Here is a 19,766-nt window from a genome sequence, read left to right as displayed (position 1 = left end):
GAGAACACAACTGATTATCATCACTATTGAGAAAGGCTTGGAGGGTGGGGTTACTGGTGGTCTGGCTCTGTTCATACAGCACTTGTCTAGAGTGCACAAGGCCTTGGGTTCATTCCCAGGGTGTGGCTGTGCACACTTCCAATCTCAGAACTCAGGAGGTGGAGACAGGAGGATCAGAGTGCAAGGTTGGATGGGAAGATGGCTCAGGAGTTAAGGGCGCCTGCTTGTAAAGCCTTCCTGCCTGGGTTCAGTTTAATTCCCCAGCCACCCACTTATGGAAGTGCAAGGTCATCATCTACATGAGACCTTCTGTCACACACACACACACACACACACACACACACACACACACACACGAGAGAGAGAGAGAGAGAGAGAGAGAGAGAGAGAGAGACAGAGACAGAGAGACAGAGGCAGAGGCAGAGGCGAGCTAGCTCCATCCTCCGTCGAGCAAATGAAGAAAGCTTCTCTCTCTCTTTCTCTCTCAGGAACCCCGCAGGTAGAGCTCCTGGAGCCGGGACAGATCAGCCCTTCCTGGTTATGGCAACCCTCCGCCCTCCCCCCCCCCCCAGCACGCGCGCTCCAGACGCTCATCCCGAAGCTGCCCTCTCCTCTCCCGTGCCAGGGCCAGGCCTCTCACCTGCACGGCGGCGGGCAAAGGCCAAAAAGAAACTTGGAGGCCTTCCAGTAAACAAAAGCACCACGCCCAGGGGCAGGTAGATGGCGCCGCAGGTGGTGAAGGCGTAGGAGGGCTCCTGGCTCACCTTGCAGCGCTGGCGCCGGACATCGTAGGCCTCGCCCCAGGCGAAGAGCAGTGGGGCGAGGGCGATGAGTGCCGCGGGTGCCCAGGTGAGCGCCATCAGGAGTGCCTGACGCCCGGGGCGGGTGCGTGGCGTGTAGCGCGGGTGGCGCGTGACACTCTGTAGCGGCCCAGCGCGGTGGCCGCCACGTCCCAGATGCTCGCTGTGCAGCACAGCACGTCGAAGGAGATCCACACGTGGCACAGACTCCTTCCTGCCCAGTTGCCAACGTCGCCCGGCCGATAGGTCGCTCACCAGACTCAGCGGCATCACCAAGGCGGCCACCAGCTGGTCCGAGACCGCCGTCGGGGCCACCAAGTTATGCGGCACGCGGTGGAAGGCGCGGACGCGCAAGATGGTGACCAGCGCCAGCAGGTTCCAAGGGGAAGGGGCAAGGATCAGTAACACCAGCAGGGTCACCATCAGCACGGTGAAGACCGAGAAGGGCAGATCCCACCCAGGCAGGGCGGTTCCTTCTGGGGTCGACCCGACAAGCCCACCGGGTCTTGGGTTACCGCAGCAGGTCTCGGGTCCTAGAGAAAAAGCGACGCGGGAGGTGGCCGCGGAAAGGTTAGCGGCTTCCAAGGCGCGCGGACCCCTGGTGGCCCAGCCCGGGCTGGACGCGGCGCGTCCCGCGGCAGCTCGGTGTGGGCTGTGGGTAGGTGGTGAAGCAAGGACACAAAGGGGCTCAAGTCACCCTACCCTGGTCCTTCTAGGCTGCAATCTCCTTTGGGAGCTTCTGTTGCGGGGTCTTCGGAAACTCTTTTTCCAGTAGAGGTAAGAGAGAGAGAAAGGGAGAGAGGAGACAGAGAGAGAGAGAGAGAGAGAGAGAAACGGGGGAGGGGGGACTGACTTCAGTCCAGTTCCCCTGAGAGCATCAATCTCTCCCACGTCCCCTCGCTGTCTCTGGGATAGCTTGCTGTTAGAGAGGGCTGGGAACCCGAAAGCGCAGCATCCACGGGCGCACCCGCTGCTTGGGAAATCCTGCTTTGGCAGCAGCTGGAGCCCAGGGGACAAGAGGTGGGCTGGAGAAGGCGTGGGGGGGGGGGCGGTTTGGAGGCGCCACCCATAGGAGCTGGGCCAGCCACAAGGTCCTCAGCGGGCGGGCGGAGAGAATCCTAGCTGCCTAAGATTTCTGTCCAGAAGATTTATAAAACCCTATCCGGATTCTGCAGCCGCCACCTCCGCAGACACTTCAAGCTGGTTTGGTGGCACTCTTAGATACTGAGGACTTGGGTGTCTTGGCCAAAGGGGTTCCGCTTTCCCTCTGGTCCAGGCTACCTGAACCCCAAATGGAACCAAGTAAGAAAGAGTAGGTGAAATAGAAAGCTGCTAAGCTCAGCTCCATCCTTGCCTCTTCGTTCTCAGCACTTCTCAGTGGGCTTCCTGGGGTGAGAGAAGCTCGCTCCCAGGCTCTGGGTTAAAATGCACAGGGCTTAGAGAGACCTAGTCTTAGTGGAGGGATGACTTCCTTCCAGCTAGTTCACCATCACTACCTTACCCAAACATCCAGTCTCCCCATCCTGCAGGATGAGTGCTCCGGACTATTCTCCTTGTGGGTTCAAGGGAGAGCTTTTGTTTTGCGTTGTTGTGTTTCTTGCAGGACGTTGGCTCAGGACCGTGTGCATGGGCAAATTTTCTACCACTGAGGTACAGGCTCAACTCCATCCGTTATTTTTACCCATGTTAGGGGAAGAAAGAAAATACTGAGAAAGGTGAAATTCCCCTCACCCTCCACCAACACCCTTCCCATTTTCAATCTCATACGTTAAAAATGTATATATTTAAGAAAGATAAAGAGGGGCAGAGAGAAAGAGAGAATGAGAATGGACACAACAGGGCCTCTAGCCACTGTAAATGAACTCCAGATGCATGTGCCACCTTGTGCATCTGGCTTACGTGAGTACTGTGGAATCGAACCTAGGTCACTGGGCTTCCCAGGCAAGTACCTTAACCACTAAGCCATCTCTTCAGCCCCAATTTTGACTTTATGAGGCAGTCTTCTCATCTTAAAAATGGGGGTAAAGCCGGGCATGGTGGCACATGCCTTTACTGTCAGCACTTGGGAGACAGAGGTAGTTGGATTATCGTGAGTTTGAGGCCAGCCTGAGACTACATAGTGAATTCCAGGTCAGCCTGGGCTAGAGTGAGATGAAAAATAATAATAATAATAATGGAGTAATTGTATTTGACATGGGCTATTATAAAAAGAAAGCTAGATAAAGATAGTATCACATATCAGGGAAATGCAGATTAAAACTACATTGAGATTCCATCTCACTCCTGTCAGATTGGCTACCATCATGAAAACAAATGATCATAAATGTTGGCGGGGATGTGGAAAAAGAGGAACCCTTCTACACTGCTGGTGGGAATGCAATCTGGTCCAGCCATTGTGGAAATCAGTGTGGAGGTTCCTAAAACAGCTAAAGATTGATCTACCATATGACCCAGCTATAGCACTCCTAGGCATATATCCTAAGGACTCATCTCATTTCCTTAGAAGTACGTGCTCAACCATGTTTATTCCTGCTCAATTTATAATAGCTGGGGAATGGAACCAGCCTAGATGTTCCTCAACTGATAAGTGGATAATGAAGATGTGGCACATTTGTACAATGGAGTTCTACTCAGCAGTAAAGAAAAATGAAGTTATGAAATTTGCAGAAAAATGGATGGATCTGGAAAGGATTATACTAAGTGAGGTAACCCAGGCCCAGAAAGCCAAGCGCCACATGTTCTCCCTCATATGTGGATCCTAGCTACAGATGATTGGGCTTCTGCGTGAGAAGGAAAATACTTAGTAGCAGAGGCCAGTAAGTTAAAAAGGAGATATAAAGGGAAGAGAAAGGAAGGGAGGAGGGTACTTAATAGGTTGGTATTGTATATATGTAAGTAGAATGATTGAGATGGGGAGGTAATATGATGGAGAATGGAATGTCAAAGGGGAAAGTGCCGGGGGGGGGGGGTATTACTATGGGATATTTTTTATAATCATGGAAAATGTTAATAAAAATTGTGAAAAGAAAAAATATGCTAAATTTTTAAAAAGATAGTATCACAGGGTTGAGTGTTTCAGAAATGATGGCCTGCTCTTTTTAGTTCAGTGCCTGGGCATCACATTTATTTTCTCTCTAATCTTCTGTGTCAATCATGGTTTTTACATAGTTTTAATAGTTTGGATATTTTGTTACAACAAAACACTTTATCTCACAAACTTTGTTTTGGTTAAATTTACCAGCAACCTTTTGTGTATGTGTGTGTGTATATGTGTGTGTGTGAGAGAGAGAGAGAAAGAGAGAGAGAGCATGCATGTGTGTTTTAGAGGCCAGAGATTTATATAGGTGTCTTCGTCATTCATTCTCCACCATACTTATTGAGCAGGATCTTGTGCTAAACCCAGAATTCCCTGACTCAGCTACTCTCCCTGGCCATCTTGCCCCAGGGATCTGCCTTCTGTTTGCCTCCGTGGTGCTGGGATTACAGGCATGAGTCACCATGCTGGGCTTTTACACAGGTAAATGTGGTGTTACATAGGAGCTCAACTGGTGCCCTCATGCTTTTGAGGGAAGCCATTTACCATCGAGCCATCATTCCAGCCATGCCATCAACTTTTTGAGTCCATGTATGAACCAGAGCCTGTGATAGCCTTTCTTATACTCTGGAATACAGAAAGACAACAGGAGATCCTGACAAAGTTGTTCAAGATGACTGGAGAACTTACTAAAGAGTTATTTGAAAAGCCTCCTGGGTAAACATCATGTTACCAGCCATTTTCAGCAACTGCTGTGCCTGGACCCCCACCATGAAGCATGCATGTAATAGAACAACTGAGGAAGTCTTGTGGAAACAAAAATGGGAATAACTTTCCAGACATGAGAGAAGATGAAAGAGGAGAATGGACCATTTTCAAGGCCAAAAGAGCTCAGAAGACCGTTTAATTAATATCTTCATGAAACTCTCTTCATTTTCTTGCTGCTAAGCAGGATACTGCAATCTCCAAAACTAGCTTGGAGATCAAGGCAAACAAGAGCAGTTGGGAATTTCCATTCAGCTTCTCTGTGAAAACCTGGGGGAAGACATGGGACAGAAATAGTCAGCTCTTCTGGGGTCTGCCTGGCCTGCACAGTGAGTCAGTAGTGGATACTCTCCTGGTTTCTAGCAGCAGTTGCCCCCACTACAGAACCACCTTGTCTCACTCAGTGGAGTCTATAAGACTCCTGCAATCCAAATGCAGGATATAGGACTTCTACCGCTTCCTCAGTTTCACCGCTTTCCCTGTGAGAGGCTAGGTTAGCCACAAGCAGGCCCTTGAGGGAGCATCTTAGTCACACTTGCCATGCCAACCATCTCTGTTCACCCTGTCTATCTCATCTCACCCAGCCTTGTGGAGACCTTCTCATAAACTCCCTGTTGACTAAATTCTGTCTTCCGTAGATCTTTACAGCTGTTTCCCAGTCCTCCGAGGGCTGTGAGTCAGCACGTTTGCAATCGCAGGGAAATGTACCTGTCTTTTGGCAGTGGTGCTCCATCACCCCTAACTGTCCTGGGTCACAAGATAATCCATCCTGTAATAAGAACAATGTAACGAAATCAAGAATAATTTTTTTTTCCTGGCAAAAACAGAGAGTGAGCAAGTAAGCCAGGGCCTGTTGCCACTGCAAATGAACTCCAGATGCATGTGCTACTTTTATAGACCTAATTGACATGAGTACTCAGTAATCAAACTACATCCCATGCAGGCTTTGCAAGCAAGCCTTTAACCATAAAACCTTCTCCCTATCCCCTAAGACTTTTCTTTTTTCTTTATTTTTAAATGTTTTGGTTTTTCAGGGTAGGGTCTCACTGTAGCCCCAGGCTGATCTGGAATTCACTATGTAGTCTCACAGTGGTCTCAAACTCATGGCAGTCCTCCTACCTCTGCCTTCCAAGTGCTGGGATTAAAGGCATGTACCACCACACCCAGCTTAAAATTGTTTGATGATAAAATTTTAAAAGATTTGTCATAAGTAGCTCAATGCAGGTAGCAACTGATTTCTCATATTGGGAATTCCAGGCTAGAGCCAAATGTTTTAAGGTTAGGCTTCATAAGTAAACATTGGGTTTGCATACCTATTTCATATTCTTTTCTACCTGGTAAAAAGTTCTCAGGAAAAAGAGCTTCACAGGTGGGAAGCATTTAAGAAATCATACTTTGACGGATGAGGAAGTTGTGCTCGCTGAGTAAAGGGCAGACTGGCTCCCATTCTACTGAGCTGGTGAGTCCCCGATGTGGGGCTCCTCCCCTGTGTCCTGCTGCCTATGCAGATCCTCTCCATCACCTCTGCAGGACTTGGGAACCAGAACAAACAAATTTAAAGTCTGGCAATAGCTTTGGCCCAAGTAATAAAGTCCTTTTTCTCTGACCCCTGAGTCTCGTCCTCAGCCAGCACCTGGGAGACAGGATGATGTGACACCTGTGAGCACCCAGTGGTCATGTCTTAGACCCTCCCAATACTTGGCAGGCATTAAGCTTATTGATTTTTAAAATTACAACTATCATTTTTCCCTTTGGAGATTATTTCCTCACTACCTTATCTGCCAAATTTAATAAGTGAGTTAAAACATAGCAGCGGCATGATTATTATTTTTTTTAATTTTATTTATTTATTTATTTGAGAAAGAAATACAGCAATAGGTAGGTAGAGAGAGTATGGACACACTCTCACCACTGCAAACAAACTCCAGATGCATAAGCCCCCTTGTGCATCTGACTTACATGGGTCCTGGGGAATCAAACCTGGGTCCTTTGGCTTTGCAGGCAAGCGTCTTAACTGCTAAGCAATCTCTCCATCCCTTGGTTACTCTTTTTGTGTATTTGTGAATGGTACCCTCGAGACTGTTAATGGCTTTGCTGTTCTCTTAGCTACCTCTGGCTTTTGGGGATAGGAGGAGAGAGAACTTTGCTGTAGTCAATTTTGTTGTTGTTGTTGTTTATTCTTAATTATTTGAGAGCGACAGAGAGAGAAAGAGGCATAGAGAGAGAAAGAGAGAGAGAGAGAGAGAGAGAGAGAATGAACGTGCCAGGGCTTCCAGTCACTGCAAACGAACTCCAGACACGTATGCCCCTTTTGCATCTGGTTAACGTGGGTCCTGGGGAATCGAGCCTCAAACCGGGGTCCTTAGGCTTCACAGGCAAGCGCTTAATCTCCAAGCCATCTCTCCAGCCCTATAGTCAATTTTTTAAACCATGTCCTATGTGTAGTGGATGAGTGTGTGGTGTGTACACATGTGTGCAAGTTGTGCTTGTCCTGTGTGTACACATGTGGGGGCCAGGGAAGGACACTAGGGATCTCCTCTATTGCTCTTCTGATTTATTTCCCTGAGACAGTCTCTCACTAAGCTGGGAGCTGGTATATTTTTGGTTCGACTGGTTGACCAACAGGGCCCAGAGATCTTCCTGTCTCTGATCACTGCAACACTTGGGTCGGAGGTATGTATAGCTTTTTATGTGGGTGCTGGGGATTGAACTCAGGTCCTCGTGATTATATAGCAAGTACTCTTGCTGGTTGAGCCATCTCCAGCCCCTAAAATCAATTTTTATCATTAGAAAAAATGTTGAGTTGGCATATAATGTATCTTGCCTTAATTTTAGTTTCTTTAAAGACTGAAAGAGCTGAGCTGGAGAGATGGCTTAGCAGTTAAGGCACTTGCCTGCAAAGCCAAAGGACCCAGGTTCAGTTCCTCAGGACCCACATAAGCCAGCTGTGCAAGGTGGCACATGTGTCTGGAGTTCTTTTGCAGTGGCTGGAGGCCCTGGTGTGTCCATTCTTTCTCTCTAAAATAAATAAATAAGTAAATAAAAATATTTTTTTAAAAAGAGCTGTGTTTTCTCACATTATGATTCCTTACATATTCTTTTGTCTAAATTATTACTTTTATTATATTATTTATGAGAGAGAGAAAGAGGAAGATAGAAAGAATGGGCATGCCAGGGCCTCTATCCATTGCAAATGAACTCCAGATGTATGTGTCACCTTGTGCATATGGCTTATGTGGATATTGGAGAATTGAACCTGGGTCCTTTGGCTTTGAAAGCAAGCACCTTAAGTGCTAAGCCATCTCTCCAGCTCCAAAATGAGTACTATGTTTAAGAGGAATTTAAGTATTGGTTTTATGGCTATATAGCAATATTAATGTACTTACCATAAATTCATCATTTATTGTGACAATTTTTCTGTTTTTTTTCTTTCTTTGTATTTATTCTATTACATTTTGAGGAATAGTTTTTGTCTTATGTAATGTAATGCATAAGTCTTGTCTCCATTACTCTTTCCAATTTATAACATAATCACAAATTACTTTTGAATCAATTAATTAATTTGCAAGCACAGAGTGTAAAAGAGAGAGAATGAGAGTGTGAATGGGCACATCAGAGCCTACTTCTGCTGCAAAGTACTCCAGATGCATGCACCACTTTGTGTATCTGGCTTTATATGGGAAATGGGGAATCGAACCTGTGTGGCCAGGCTTTGTAAGTAAGTACCTTTAACCACTGAACCACCTCTCCAACTCCCTGTTTCTATTATTAAAGCTTATGAATAGTTAATAAATGTGATGTTTTAGTCCTCCTGGAGCCACTGCTGTATGCAATAAGAGATGGAGATCCAGTTGTCTCAGTTGCATGCCTGTCAAATCCTGTCTATCAAATTCAGCTCACAGGCTGAGGATATAGTCATTTGGTAGTGTTTGTCTATATGCATGTATCCCTGGGTTCCTTCCTTAGTACTGTATAAACTGTGTGTGGTGGCACACACCAGTGATCCCAGTACTTGGCTACAAAGTACTGGGATTACATCCTAGGCTACATGAAACTTATAACAGTCACTCTCTCATTGCTATGAACACTCAGACAGAAAGAAACTTAAGGAAAAGAGGGGTTTATTTATTTATTTATTTATTTTTTATTTTTCTGGCTCAGCTGACCTGGAATTCACTATGTAGTCTCAGGGTGGCCTTGAACTCTCAGCAATCTTCTTACCTCTGCCTCCCGAGTGCTGGGATTAAAGGCGTGCGCCACCACTCCCGGCTGAGGAGTTTATTTGTGAGTTGCAGTCTCGAGGGGAAATTTCATGGCAGGGAAGGCATGACAGGAGCAGAGGTTACAACAGCAGGAAGGAAGAAGAGTGTGAACAGGAAGTAGGGCTGAGCTGTGACACCTCAAGTGACTCACTTCCTCTGAGGCTCCGCTTCCTGAAGGTGCCACAACCTTCCTAAACAGCACCACTTTGCTGGCGACCAAGTGTTCAAACACATGACCCCGTGGGGGACACTTTGCATGTTAAACCACATCAAGACTCTAAACAAACAAATAAAAACAGTTGTCACTACTGAATGCAAGACAGGCTGGTGGTCCAAAAGTTGGCAAGATGCTGGAGGCCCTTCCACCCCCAAGACACCCATTCTATTTCTTTCATACCCAGAGTGTGTCAACAGCAGATGACAAGTATTGACAAGGTTTCTTGTTGTGCTGGGGAAGAGAAATCACTTCAAATGATGAACGAGCAGGCTTCTTGGAGAAGACAGCTTCTGACCAGGACGTAAAGTCATCCCGGGCAGTGCATGACAGTCTGCCTGGCATTTTCTGGGGCTCAAAGTCCATAAAAGGACTTCACTAACAAGTGCCCAGTGGAGAAGTGGAAGAAGACAAGCATGACAGGAGGAAGAGAGTGAATAAAGCCTTCCAAACAAGAGAAGAAAAGCAGAACAAAGCAAAACCATCAGTGGAGAATGACTAGGAAGTACCCATCAGTGACTAAAGTGTAGTCTATTCACTCCTGGCCATGGTAGTTCATTTCCTTCTGCCTTCACAATTTTCATTTTAAAAGAAAATTTAAGTATAACACTCCATCATCTTTATTCATCTGGTCCTTTCATTTATCTATAGTGTCCCCATATATCTCCCATGATTATCTTTGGGCTGTTATTAAAAAAGCATTCACTGTTGATATTATCACTCTTGTGTGTTCTTCATATGATTGTTAATATTATTCTATCAAGTCTGCTTCCTGTTTCATCAACTTGCAGACTTGTACCTCCTAAGAGAAGTTGGGCCAGATACATTCCTACCTCTGCCAGACCTCACTGGTGCCCAAATCCTGCCTAGACCCTGAAGCCAACCCTGGGCTCGGGCCTCTTTATGCCTCCACTCTAGATGGTAAGTTCCCTGGCCCAGGTTCAATAAACCAGAAAGAAGAAAATAGAGAGGTATGGAGGGAGGGAAGGAAGAAGGAAAGACTCAAAACCAGTGGGGGTGAAAAAGCCACCGTGAGGTCAGGGGAAGAGACTGAGTAAAGGAAAGTAGAGGGAGGATCAAAATCTAAGCAGATATAAATAGGTCATATGGAGACCTACTTTTTTTTGACAATAGAACACTTAGGAACCATAGATTGTTACTAGAAAAACTTCAGTACCAGGGATGGGATACCTTCCAGTGAATTGTTGGCCAGGGAGGTCCATGATGCCCCCAAATCATTACAGGCCATTGCCATGGCCCTTGGTTTCCTACCAGGAGTAGATGGTAAGACCCTATTGCTGAAGACTCCACATACTTGGGCTGCAAGGTCACTGAGAAATCCTGCTGGAGCTCAGCTGAAAACCTCCTCCATTTACACCAGCTGACAGAAAGCTTGAAAAAGCCACGTTGCATGCAGTTCAATGAGAGAGAGAGAGAGAAATCACCAGTGAAGATACCCAACAGTGGACACTGCAAACCTTATATTTGGCCAGCCAGGCCAAATGAATCAATGGGTGCAATAATGGCACATTTGTTATGGGGAAAAACAACCACTCTCTAATTTGACTTGATGCCCACTCCATGGGAGGGAATACATCCCTGATACTGAAAACTTATAACAGGGGTAGTCATGAGTCCTAGGGGTGTAAAGTCTGCTGTCTGGCTAAATTTATATACTATGCTCACCAAACTGCCCAGCAAGCACTTCTCTTAATGTTTATACCCATGTATTAATGTTACTTTCACTTTTGGTTAGAGAACCTTCTCTTTTCAGATGGCAGTTGGGATGACTCAGAAGGCACCATAGTGCTGAGAAGTGACAGAGGAGTGCTCAGCACCAAAATATCTCAATCACACTTTCCATGGCTCAGGGTCCATCGTGAAAGAGGTGGCTGAAAGAATGTAAAAGGCAAAGGAAGGGTAGGACTCCTTACAACGTGCTCCTCCAGACACAAAATGGCTTGGATATCCATGACCTCACAGTGCCTGACACTACCTACACAAGACCATCATAATAGGAGGAAAAGATCATGACATCAAAACAAAATAGAGACTGATTGAGATGGGGAGGGTATATAATGGAGAGTGGAGTTTCAAAGGGGAAAGTGGGGGTAGGAGGGAATTACCATAGAATATTGTTTACAATTATGGAAGGTGTCAAGAAAAAAAGAAAATAAAAAAGAAACAGCTCTCTGAAGAGATGAGTTCGGGATGTTTCAGAATATTCAGAAAGACATCTGGTCATGGAGAGTGAAGAGAAAGTGTCTGCTGAGCATGAAGCCAAGGAAAAACAAAGAAGTCATTTAAAAAAAAAATTGTGTGTACTGTGTGTGTGTGTGTGTGTGTACTGTGTGTGTGTACTGTGTGTGTGTGTGTACTGTGTGTGTACTGTGTGTGTGTGTACTGTGTGTGTGTGTACTGTGTGTGTGTACTGTGTGTGTGTGTACTGTGTGTGTAGTGTGTGTGTGTGTACTGTGTGTGTGTAGTGTGTGTGTGTGTACTGTGTGTGTACTGTGTGTGTACTGTGTGTGTGTGTACTGTGTGTGTGTATGTACTGTGTGTGTGTAGTGTGTGTGTCTGTACTGTGTGTGTGTGTGTGTACTGTGTGTGTGTACTGTGTGTGTGTACTGTGTGTGTGTAGTGTGTGTGTACTGTGTGTGTGTGTGTGTAGTGTGTGTGTGTGTGTGTGTACTGTGTGTGTGTAGTGTGTGTGTGTGTGTGTACTGTGTGTGTGTGTGTGTGTGTGTGTGTGTGTGTGTGTGGAATGTGTGCGGATGGATGCTTGTGTGCCGCGGCGTATGAGCGGAGCTCAGAGGGCAACTCTAGATGTTGCTTCCTTGCCTCCCCCGTATAGGAGGCAGGATCTCTCCTTGTGCTGCTGGAATGTCGGACCAGCTGCCTGCAAGCTTTCAGGATCCCCAGGCTCTACTTCCCATTGGCATAGACACAAGTGGTCAAATAATTGTTTCTAGCTTTTTTTGTTGGTTCTGAGGATCAAAACTCCAGCCATCAGGCTTATATAGCAAGCTATTTTAGCCACGAAACCATCTCCCCAGTCCCCAAATACCTATATTTTATTAAAAATGTTAAAAATGTTTTTATTTATTTGGCAGAGAAAGAGAGAGGAGGGGGAGAGAGAGAGAGAGAGGAGAGAGAGAGAGACGCCAGGGCCTCCAGCCACTGCAAATGAACTCCAGATGCTTGTGCATCTGGCTAATGTGGGTCTTGGGGAATCAAACCTGGGTCCTTTGGCTTTGCAGGCAAGTGCCTTAACCACTAAGCCATCCCTCAAGCCCTATCTTATGAAATTTAATTACCTCCATTGTATATATGAAGAAGCAAGACCTGTTGATCATGTTATCAAGATCATGTAGCCAGGTAACTATAAAATGAACTTGAAATGCTAAAACAATGTGAGATCATGCCTGGGAGATCTTGTACAAATGTCTCACACGTATTTGCCTCAGTGTTATAAAATGATTACAGTAGCTCATGTTTCATAAGTGTATGGGGAAGATTAAATGGAGTCACTCACCAGGGCTATTTTAATTACAATCTGAAATGTACATGATTCTTAGTGGTCAATTATATCACCAGAATATATATTGCATGATGCAAGAAATGTGTACTATTGGTTGCTGATATCCCCCCCCCCAAAAAAATAGAGCAAAGCCAAAAACACATGAGGCCCTCAAAACTTTCTTGTGTAGTTCTTTGCCAGGTAATCTGCTATCTACCTACCTACCTACCTATCTATCTATCCATCTGTCTGTCTGTCTATCATCTATCTACCTGTGTATGACCTACCTATCTATGATCAAGCTATTCATCTAGCTAGTATCTATTATCTATCTGCTATCTTTCTATTGTCTATCCTTTATCTATCTATATCTGTATAGCTATAACTATCTAATTGTGTGTGTGTGCATGTCCATGTGTTTATGAGTGTACATACACACATATGTGTAAGTGCATATGGAGGCCAGAAGACGACCTTGAGTGTCATCCCTCAGGTATTATCCACCTTTATTTATGTCAGTTGCTCACTGGCCTAGAACTCACCAAGTGAACCAGGCTAGATTAACTGGCCAGTAAACCCCATGGAATGAAATATATTTGGCTTTACATGGGGAATAGGGTATAGATCCCAGGCTGTTGTAGTCAGGTTCACATTGCTGGCAGAAATCATCTGACCAAGAGCAGCTTTGGGGGAAAAAAGGTTGATTTTGACTTACAGACTTGAGGGGAATCTCCATGATGGCAGGGCAAAATGATGGCATGAACAGAGGGTAGACATCACCTCCTAGCCAGCATCAGGTGGATAACAGGAACAGGAGAGTGTGTCAAATATTGTCAAGGGACACTGGCTATAATACCGGTAAGCCCCAACAAGACACTGCCTCCAGGAGACGTTCATTCCCAATTACCATCAGCTGGGGAGACTAGCATTCAGAATACATAAGTTTATGGGAGACACCTGAATCAAACCACCATGTTCTGTCTGTGGTCCCCATAAACTGATAACCATTTATGATGTAAAATGCAATGCATTCATCCAACTTTAAACGTCCCTGTAGTTTTTATCAATCCTAATGATGTTCAAAAACATTCCCATAGTCCAAGATCTTTTTACGGAGCCATAATACCAAAACAATTCCCAAAAAACCCTTAATGGCACAGAAGGAACACTCATACTGCAGAAGATGACACTGGGCACAACAAAGAAATTTTCATCCAATATAAGATTTAAAACAAACGTCAAACTCTGTAGCTCCAAGTCCAACAACCCTAGTCAGTGACAAATCTCCAAGTCTGATAATTCTAAACAACAAGTCTCTGGATTTCCAATTCTAACCCTCCAGCTAGGCTACTCACAGTCCTGGAAAACTTCATCTGGGGCCAGCAGCTCCCATCAGCAGCCATCTTCTGGTCTTGCCTTCTCCACTGGGTGTCCACTGCAACCCACAGTCCATCCTCATGGCTCTGTCAGGTCTCCATGCAGGCATCCAGCAAAGCTGCTACACACTGTCCATGGCCATTTCCAAAACACAAGACCGTGTTGCAAACTCAATGACCCTCTCTTTCCTGCATGTCTTTTATTCCACAATGCCAGGTAGGGTGCCAGTTTGTTCAGGAGGGAATAAAGCAGACTTTGAAGAATAGAACACTCCCTTGAGCAGTGAGGCCCCTTCAAAGGGGTCTACATTCTTCCTGTTGCCCCAGTGCAGGTCAGCTGGCCCAATCTCAAAGGTTGTAATCTCTCAATTGCAGCTGAACAGGCAGCAGTTTCACCTAAAGATTTCATTTTTTTCTGTGCAGTATCCCCCTGCTCACACCAGTCTGTTTCTATGCAATGCAACCTTCACAAGTTCTTAGGACTGAGGCATGACAGCGAGCCTGTCACACAAACTGCCTCTAGCCCAGTCCAAGCAAAGCTTTTTCTCACCCTCACAAGCCAGATCTCATAGTCCATAGTTCTTACTGCAGTTAAGTCTTTCACCTCTGACCAGAATAGTCCATCAAGCTGTACTTACAGTACATCAGGGCATCTCTTAAGCCAGGCTTTCAGATCCTTCTAGATTCCTCTTGAAAATCAGCTCCAAAAGGCCAAAGCCACACAGTCAGGTGTCTAGCAGCAATCCCACTCCTTGGTACCACTTTACTATTGCAGTCAGGTTCACATTGCTGGCAGAAATCACCTGATCAAGAGCAGATTTGGGGAATAAAAGGTTGATTTTTGGCTTATACACTCGAGGGGAAGCTCCATGATGGCAGGGAAAAACGATGGCATGAACAAAGGGTGGACATCACCCCCTGGCCAACATCAGGTGGACGACAGGAGATTGTGCCAAACACCGGCAAGAGGACACTGGCTATAACACCCATAAGCCTGCCCCCAATAATACACTCCATCCAGGAGGCATTAATTCCCAATTGTCATCAGCTGGGGAGACTAGCATTCAGAATACCTAAGTTATGGGGGACACCTGAATCAAATCATCACACAGGCTGTCAGATTTTGCAAACAAGTGCTTTTAGCCACTGAGACATCTCTCCAATCCCAAAATGTTTTTTTTTTTAAATTTTTTATTTATTTATTTGAGAGCGACAGACAGAGAGAGAAAGACAGATAGAGGGAGAGAGAGAGAATGGGCGCGCCAGGGCTTCCAGCCTCTGCAAACGAACTCCAGACGCGTGCACCCCCTTGTGCATCTGGCTAACGTGGGACCTGGGGAACCGAGCCTCGAACCGGGGTCCTTAGGCTTCACAGGCAAGCGCTTAACCGCTAAGCCATCTCTCCAGCCCCCAAAATGTTTTTATTTATTGATGAGTGAGAAAAGAGAGAGAACACATGAGTGCACCAGAGCTTCTTGCCAACAAGTTGCAAATGAACTCCAGACCTATGCACCACTTTGTGCATCTGGCTTTACAGGGGTCCTGGGGAATTGAACCCAGGCTGTCAGGATTAGCACACAAGTGCCTTTTACTGCAGAGCCATCTTTCCAGTTGCTCTCCTTCCAGGGATCTTCCTATCTCCTCCTCCTTAGCACTGAGATAGCAAGTGCATGCCACTGGGCCCAGCTTTTTTATATGGATTCAGGCGATCAAACTCAGGTCCTCAGGCTTGGATGGCAGGTATTTTAAAGACTAAGCCATCCCCTGTTTGAACCTGGATCTTTTTAGATCAATATCATTAATACATTGGAGGGTCAGTGTCTGTCATACTTGCACATGAACATCTAAATGCATTCACTACCTCCACCTGGGTCAGGATTTCCCAACTTACAGGCTAGTGACATTTCGGGCTGGATGATTATTGGGTGTCGGAAGTATCCTGCGCACAATAGGATATTTAGCTATGTCTTTGGGCTCTACAATAAAAGATGACAGCAACCCACAGAATGTGACGACCAAACTGTCACCAGACATGTTATATTAAGTCCTTTTCAAGTTCCCGTGACAAAATACCTGACAGAACTTAAAGGAGGAATTCTTTTAGCTCAGTGTTATGGTTACCTTCTTATTTCTGGAACAATACACCTGACCAAATGGCTGATCCACTACTTTTAAATTTAAACTGACAGTATATAGACAAATTCTTTGTCAGAATGTGACATGAGTGGCCTCGAGTCCAGTTCCCAACAATCTCCATTTGCCGTAATGCCTTTTTAATAAAATCTTTACTCTTCAGATTTTTATCTGCATTCTGGTCTTCTGAGCCTTCTCCAGAACCAATTTGTGGTTGGTTTGAATATGACTGTATGTCCCTCATAGCCTGAGGTATTTTTATTTTTATTTCTTTATGAAAGGGAGAGAGAGATGGAAGGAGGGAGAGAATGGGCATACCAGGGCCTCTAGCCACTGCAAACTCCAGATGCATGTGCCACCTTGTGTATCTTATGTGGGCTCTGGGTGGGGGGTCTTCTGAGTGCTTCTTAGGCAAGCACCTTAACAGCTAAGCCATCTTTCCAATCCTGAGGTATTTTTGGTTAAGCTTGAAACTTGAGTCTTTTTGTTTATTTGTTTTGGTTTGGTTTTGGTTTTGGTTTTTCGAGGTAGGGTCTCACTCTGGTCCAGGCTGACTTGGAATTGACTGTGTAGTCTCAGGGTGGCCTCAAACTCATGGAGATCCTCCTACCTCTGCCTCCCAAGTGCTAGGATTAAAGGCATGTACCAACACACCCAACTATTTAAAATAAAAATAAAAATAAAAACAGTGTTAGCTTTTACTCTAGTCATTGTTTACTAGCTAGACATGAACTGGGCTCAAGCTGTCCCCAGCCTCTCGTCATCCCGGGGATCTCACCTGCATACACCTCACCTAGCCGTTTAGGCCTCTTACCTGAAATCACATGTCAAGCCTCCAACCCAACCAAGCTACACTTCCTTGACAGAACTAGGAGGGCAAGTGTGGCGGTGTCCAGGAGAATGTTTCTGTCCTCTCAAGTGCAAATTCTTTTTATAAAATATTTTATTTTTATTTATTTATTAGAGAAAGAGAGAGGGAAAGAGGCCGGTAGAGAGAAAGAGGGCCTCCAGCCACTGCAGATGAACTCCAGACACGTGGGCCTCCTTGTGCATCTGGCTTACAAGGGTCCCAGGGAATAGAACCTGGGTCCTTTGGCTTTATAGGCTTTTTAAAGCCATCTCTCCAGCCTGAAATTTGAGTCTTTAACAGGTAGAGCCCTGCTGAGGAAGAGAGGTGTCACTAGGGGAAATCTCGTAGTCCAGTCCTAAGGTGTATTCAGGCCAGTTTGAACTCTGCCTGTTCGTGTTTGCTGGCTGGTTGGGAGTGTCTCTCTGCTGTCAATTGATGGAAGTGAGCCAGCTTCTTCAACTATGGATGGTGTTTCCCATGGATTCTCTAAGTATGAAATAAACCTTTTCTTCCCATAAGCTGCGTCTCACTGGGTGTTTGTCCTGGCAATGAGAAAGGAACTGCAGCACACCTGTGAAGGCCCACTGACAGCATTCTAGACCTTCTCCAGCCTGCTTCTGCAAACTCTTCCACATCGTTCCAGCAATCTAGCACCGAAGGTTCTAGAACTGCATGCTCCGATGTAGTCACAGCAGTGACCCCTCTCCTGGATCCAGTTTTCTGGGTTAGCTACTGTGACAAAATATCTGAGCAACAACTTATAGGAGAAAATAGTTATTTTGGTTTCTGGTCTCAGAGGGTTTAGTCTACAGTCACTTGGCTCTTTTGTCATTTCTGGGCCTGTGGAAAAACAGAAGAATAGCATGGAATAGGAATCTTTTCACCTCGTAGTGGACAAGAAACAGAGCAAAGGGGGAAGCACTTGGGAATCAGCCATAACTTTCAGATAACACAGCCTGGTCACCTCTTTCCTCCCGCTAGGCTCCTAAAGCTTCCAGAACATCATGGCGGCAGCTGCTGGGGGCCAAGCACCCAACATGAACATGTGAGTGACACCTCATCTTCAAACCATGACACAGGCCGAGTGTGCCCTGCAGCGCAGAACTGCAGCTGCTGAGAACGAGCTGGCACGCGGGCTTCCTCTTAGCTGGTAGACCACAGGAACTCTTAGTCCTACCAGCTTCCCTTCCTGCAGTGTTTCAGAGAAAGACCTGCAATATGTGGCTCCTTGCCTTGACTCCTCATGGCAAGAGAAGTCGCACAGGCAAAATGACTAGAGGCTGATACGGCTGCTCTGTGCCAGCGTGTTAAGAGGACGAGCCATCTCTACGCACACAAGGGCCCTTGAAGAGTTCCTTCCTTACAGGAGTGTAAGCCTCAACCCCTCACACCCAGTCATTTCCAGGGAGGATACTGCTCTTGTCCACTCCCATCCAAACAATTCTGGGGCTGGAGAGATGGCTTAGCCATTAAGGTGTTTGCCTGCAAAGCCAAAGGACCTTGGTTTGATTCCTCAGTACCCACACATAAGCCAGATTCACAAGGTGGCACATGCATCTGGAGTTCATTTGCAGTGTCTAAAGGCCCTCATGCACCCATTCTCTCTCTCTCTCTCTCAAATAAATAAATAAAGTTTAAAAAAATTAAAGCAGTTCTGGACCGGGCATGGTGGCACATGCCTTAAATCCCAGCACTAAGGAAGCAGAGGTGGGAGGATTGCTGTTTGAGGCCAGCCTGAAACTACAGAGTTCCAGGTCAGCTTGGGCTAGAGAGAGACCCTACCTCAAAAAACCAACCAACCAACCAAACAAACAAACAAAAAATCCCGAGGCCTTGCCTTAGTCCCTCCCTCACCCAACAAACACCCAGGCCCTCAGAGAAGTGCATATTTGAGGTCAGAGTGACTCAGTAACATGACACCTAGCGTGAGGCTTTAACTGGGGAGGTGGCTCAGTGGGTAAGGTGTTTGCTGCACGAGCATAGGAGCGGTGTTCTCAAGCACAGCCCTCACGTACAAACGCTGGGAATGGCAGTGCACACCTGTGCTCCTACAGCTGGGTAGCTGGAGCCAGGCAGATCCCAAGGGCTTGCTGGCTAACTAGTCTTTATTGACTCAGTAGTTCCAGTGCAAGACCCTTCTCAAAAAATGAGGTGGAGATGGTGGGGCTAGCAAGATAACTCAATAGTTAAAGGCTCTCTCTCTCTCTCTCTCTCTCTTTTTTCCTACAAATAAAAATAATAATAATAATAAGGCTCAAGGGAACTGCTTGCCATCGATGGTCAATCTGTACCTCCAGAGAAACAAACACACAAAAATGATCTTGAGTTTAAATGACTGTTTACCTTCCTCACTCACTGTTTGTGGGTGTCCAAAACACACGTGGAAACAAAAGAAAAACATACACCCACACAAAACAGGGCACGTGGTTGATTCTAGCAACTTTAGTCATGGTTACCTAAGAGCCAAAACCTGAAGTTTACCAAGAGAAAACATCAAGGTCTAATCTTATCTCAACCTGGTGCCCCATTGTTTCTATTGTTGGAAATAAATGCAGATCCTTATATTCTATTTACTTAGTATCTGCCATAGTGTCAGCTATCTTTATCCGGCTGTTCTTTTTGAGAGAGAGAGAGAATGTGTGTGTGGGGGGGGGGGGGTGGATGTAAAATGTCCCCCATAGCCTCAATGTGTTTGTGATTAAGCCTCATACTTGATCCCCAGCTGCTGGAGCCTTTGTGAAGTACAGTCTTGCTGGAGGTGGTGTGTCACTGGGGCTGCCCTTGGGGTTTTATACTCCAGCATCCCTTGTCA

General features: G+C 45.9%; 1 pseudogene; it reads right to left on the bottom strand.

The window, feature by feature from the left end:
* LOC101618209 overlaps positions 1-19,766 on the bottom strand; it is a 47,283-nt pseudogene that overhangs the window by 12,032 nt on the left and 15,485 nt on the right.

The sequence above is a fragment of the Jaculus jaculus genome, chromosome 5, assembly GCF_020740685.1.
Source record: "Jaculus jaculus isolate mJacJac1 chromosome 5, mJacJac1.mat.Y.cur, whole genome shotgun sequence".
Lineage (NCBI taxonomy): Eukaryota > Metazoa > Chordata > Mammalia > Rodentia > Dipodidae > Jaculus > Jaculus jaculus.
The sequence above is the reverse complement of the archived record's forward strand: the minus strand, read 5'-3'. Positions and strand labels throughout refer to the sequence as shown.